Genomic DNA, 5,184 nt, shown 5'->3' with positions numbered 1-5,184 from the left:
CAAAAATTTCAACTCCAAAGAAGTTCTATACTTGATGCAAATATGCTATATGCATCCCTGGTTCTAAATTTGAAACTAATGATGCATTTATGCATCTAACCACATCATCAAACTAGTACAAATGAGATGAATGTTGTTGTGTTTTAAATAAAACTTAGGGGAATGTGACAAAATTTAGGTAAATTACAATTTTGAATTTACCTGAAATAAATAAGAAAATTATTTGGTTTCAAAATGCATATTTGAAATTTTATTTTAACATCAAAAGACACTTTTTCGTGCCAAATTATAACAATAACCGTAATTATTTTACATTTTGCATAAATAAACCCAGGGATCAGTTTGGAAGAAAGAACAAAAAACCAAGATGAATAAATGGTGCTCTAAGCTCCGATCACTCGCCGCCGCCGTCAGCCACCCAACGACCACCGCCACTCCTCTAATACATTCACATTGTCTAATCCACTCAACTTCTAATCATTTTCTTCACAAACCCTTTACTGTTTCTTCTACTTTTAAGCCCATTCTCACTTATCCTTCAGCATCACATCTTTCACTCTACAATCATGCTTTTCCACTCAATTTATCTGTAAGTATATCTTTTTATACAACCCCATTTTCATTTCTTGGTTTGTTTTGTAGAATCTGTTGAGAAATTGAGCCGACCCTCGTAAATGTTAATTCTTTTTTACTCATTTGTAATTGTATTATATGTATATTACTCATTCTTGAAAATGTAGTTTGCGACTCTCGTAAAAATTATGCTCAGAAGACCCCTGATTATCTCACCTAATATGATATTTTTAGGAAAGAAATTTGTATTGCATATGTTCTTGCAAGTTAACATCTTATGTGTTTGTTGTTGCTAAGATTATTAGTATGTAGAAGAAATGTGTTTGTGGCTTGAGTTGATTGTTGTTGTTGGTATTGTGTATGTAGTTGATATAAGTGCGGCATTGGACTTTGAAACAACGGAAAAGAACCTTGAAGCTCAGGAGGCCAGCTACGCCTATTGTCTCCAAGGTCAAGAAAACCAAAATGAAATCTTATTCGTATGTCCTCTTCCTTCTATTATTTGATTGTTTTATGAATGTTTGTATGATTACGTTTCAGTGTTTGTAATATGTTCAATAATCAGTTATTTATATAATTATATGTAATAAATTGTATCATTAGGTCATATAAGGGAAGATTTAGGGTTATGAATGATGGCTTGATTAGACGTTGGAAGGAGGGGAAAAGGCACAATGCACATTTAAAGGTAAACTCATGCTGTATCAATTCTCATGCTACTGAATCACTTTATCTGCAATCTTTTTTATGTTGAGTTCCTCAGTTCTTATTAATGAAGTATTAACATATTTTTTTCAGCTAACACTATTATAAAACTTTGTCATTAGAGTTGTTAGTGAACAAGTGTATGCTTTATTGCTTTTAAAGGCGATTAAATATGAAGTCACATTCTTTTAACTAATCATTGTAAGCAAGAAATTCACAGGGTGCAGCAGTATTCATTTAGGCTGTTTTTCATAAATAACCTTAAGTAATACAGTTGCAAAAGGAAATTCAAATGTTTCCTGTGATCATCCTCATTCATATTGTATATTCCCACCTGTAAAAAAAAAATCCCTCACTCTAGCTTCATTGTGAAAAGAGTGGCAGTGAGCTTTTCTTGTGAACTCGATTACCACCAATTTCTAAATACTCCATTGTAATATTGAAATAACTTTGGTCAGCTACTGTTTGGTTTTCATATTTTCGCGAGTTTTTAATGTAATTATGGTTAACAGTATGTTTAAGCGAAAAACTTAGCAGTATATGTTGCTTACTGCAGTCTAAGAAATCAAAACGTAGACTCAGACAACCTGGCATTGTTCCAGCAGCCTATGCTAAAGTGATGAAGAAGCTTGATTTTTGCAGCTAAAACAATTTGAGTAGTCTGAGTACTCCAATATATGGATTGCAAAGAAGTATTTTACGGGGCTCTGCTTGCTTTAGCTGTAGATGACAAAACTGGTGGAACAAGGGAGAATGTTTTAACTATTCTTGGTTGTTGCAGGGTAATTTTGCCATAAATTGATTTTCTAAAGATAAAGTACTTGCTCTTTATACATGTCGAAGTTGAGCTATATTTATAACAAAATCTGGTGTATGATAGTAATTCTGTTCGTATATTGTATGGCCTGATCTATATTTGGTTTTTTTACAATTTAATTACATCATTCGTAGCTTGTGCATTGTGAATTACGCTGGTGTCAGACATGTAATTTGATTAAAATGTCACTAATTGAAATATTTATATTCTCTGCAAGTTTTGCACAGACCAACCTCAATAGTTATTACATTATTTGGCCAAATCCTTAAACATGTTGTACCTAACTTTTCATGATTTCATTGCCTTGGGCGTGATGCACTAGGTTAGTTTGGTTTAGGTTCATCCCTGTTTCCATGTCTCTAAGTTAATTGATTACAACAATGGATGGAAGACTTGAGCTTGAACAAATCTGTGAACGATCTGGTCAGTGAAGTGAAGTGAAGGTCATATATCGCTTTATTCACTCGTCTTAATGGGATATCATTTTGATCACTAAAGTCGTATAAAATATCAAATAAATACCTCTAAATATGTGTCAAGAAAGTAAATATTTTTTTTAATGAGTTCTACACATTTTTTTCAACGCCACTATAACCGAATGTAAAGCGGTGAATTATAGTATTTTAGATAATATATCTGGATTATAGGTATTTATTTGATATTTTATAAGACTTTAGTGATCAAAGTGATGCCCCGTTAAGATTAATGAACGAAATGATATGATACATGTCCTTCACTTGGGTGACCAATTTGATATCTAACCCATTGATTATAAATCAACAATGAATGGAAGACTTGAGCTTGAACAGCTTGCAGATCTTTTTCCTTGTTTATCACTCAAGCAGTGTATTGTCTATACTCTCTACAGGTTTTTACTCTTGAATCTATTGTAATGAGTAGATCCTTGTGAAGGTGAAGTTTGGGGTTTGCCAGCATATCTTTTATTCACAGAGTCATTTGCTTATCTGTAATTAAGGAAACAAGTAGTTCATTATATGTGAGAATAACCAAGTACGTCAAAGAATATTTAGGTAGATTCTGGAAATGATATTGCAATATGGTTCATTCTTTTAACTGGCCGATCAAAATTTAGATCCGCTGTTTCTTTCTTATAAAAAGACAAATCGTGAGAAACAAAAATGTCTAAGGAATACGGTAGCACTTCATTTAGTCACTTTTTCTTGTTTGGTTTGGCTTAAATTAATAATCATAGAAAACGAATCTTTAACGCATGATTTTGAAAGCTTATTTTCTGTCATTTTTTACCACTAAATGCCGCGGCAAGCTTGTATGGAACATAACTGTAGCTAACACTCCAACAAATGATTAGTACAGTGGCGGGGATCTTGATTTCTCTGAAACAGGTCAACGGTCATCCGTTGTTTTTTGCCTAAGGATACCCCCATTCTGTGGTCACAGAAGTATCGTATGACGAACGGATTTTTAAGTAAGAGAAATCTTTGGTCTGACAATACTATTTTACATTTGTGCCATCGACCACTTCAAAAATTATGAGAAAAATTGCAAGCAATAGAGATAGCTTGACAATACTAATTTTTTTCCAAGCCAAATGATCGCTGAAAGCAAACGCATCAACACTTAGTAGTATGCCTCCCTTTTCTTAGTCATCAACTGTAGGAGTTTACAATGTTTTTCATAGTAAAGTTCATCTTTTTGTGACAAACAAGGCTTTTTATATAATCTATATCCCACTTTCTTTTACAGTATTTTTGATTTGATTGCTTATGCAAGACTGTCATTTGCAATATAGACTCCAAATAGGCAAATAGTCACAAACATATTAGTCGATGCCTAGGCTTTAACAATTAGCTGTGCTTTGTTCATATATATCTAACCATTTTCACACCTCCATATTGATCTTGCTATAGCCAACAAGGTTTCTCTCCAGCTGCCCTCTGCAACACGCGAACTAAATGGAAGAAACAACTGATGTTGACGGTGGAGAACAAGCAAGACGTTCAAGAGTGTTAGAAGAAGAGGAGATGAAAGATGTGGACACACCAGATGTGCATAGTGTGACTATGAAACTAGAGAGAGCTAAAGAGGTTTACGCAGAGTATGAAGGACATCAAGATAGGCCTAGCAAGGCTGAAGTTATGCTTTGGTGTTTATATGGGCTGTGTTCATACTTTATTCACACAGTTATTATTCCCATCTTGTTTCCACTTATCATAAGCCAGATTTTCACTGCACCAGCACCTTCGCAGGGGTGGGAGAAGAGCTTTAAGGGATTGAGTTGTACTAAAAAGGAAATGCAAGTGTAAGTATATCATCTTATTTACAACAGTCATTCCATAAGGCAATTTACAAGGTTTACACTTATATTTGATACTCAAAATAGTACTACGACGTGGAATATAAAACTGCACTGACATATTAAGAACTCTACTTGAATGTTTCATTAACTGCAGGTACCAAGGGCTAACATCAAAATTAATAAGAATTAGCAGCTCAAAATTCTCAGCATTGGAGTGGACATCGATTTCTTGGTTTATAGGGTTAATACTCTCAGCACCAGTACTTGGCATCATCTCAATTAACCTTGACTATGGCATGCACCCTCAACTCCTAGCAGGAGCTGTCACAGCTCTTGGAGCTATCTTCTGCCTCCCTGCTGGATTTTTCCAAACATATTGGATCTTCCCACCATATATTGCTGCCATTGTTGTAGCTGCTACTGTTGGAACTGCCTCCCACACGCGTTCCCTTGGCCAGATGGTTCGCGGATTTGTCGGTTCCCCCATTCCTAAAAGTGAATTCACATCAAGGCTAGGAATTACTAGTTGGCTTTCTCTATATGCCACTGCTGCTGGCTCTCTCGGTTCTGCCATTTTCTCTACCTTCACATACCACATGCTCCGTGGTCCAGACAAATTTACGAGCTTATGGGTTGTTGCCATTTTCAGCGGTTTGAAGTGGCTTGTAGGAGTAGTACATATCTTCACTGCTAATAGGCCTAGTGGGAACTCAACAACTTCACCTAGCTCTGTCAACAAAACCCATGCTGTTTCTATTTTCAGCTATCCTCATGCAGCAGGTAGTCTTGCTAGCGTTTTTCTTTCTTCCAT

The 5,184-nt window shown here is 35.2% G+C and overlaps 1 long non-coding RNA gene across 1 annotated transcript; it reads left to right on the top strand.

Annotated features, from left to right (window-relative positions):
- Positions 1–346: 346 nt before the first annotated feature.
- LOC141668068 (uncharacterized) lies at positions 347–2,277 on the top strand. Its single transcript, XR_012552877.1, has 4 exons — positions 347–589; positions 940–1,052; positions 1,177–1,261; positions 1,835–2,277. It is a non-coding gene; the product is annotated as an uncharacterized LOC141668068 (long non-coding RNA).
- The last annotated feature ends 2,907 nt before the right edge of the window (positions 2,278–5,184 follow it).

This window comes from Apium graveolens, chromosome 6, assembly GCF_009905375.1.
Source record: "Apium graveolens cultivar Ventura chromosome 6, ASM990537v1, whole genome shotgun sequence".
NCBI lineage: Eukaryota > Viridiplantae > Streptophyta > Magnoliopsida > Apiales > Apiaceae > Apium > Apium graveolens.
Note: the sequence above shows the minus strand (reverse complement) of the source record. Positions and strands in the feature narration are given on the sequence as shown.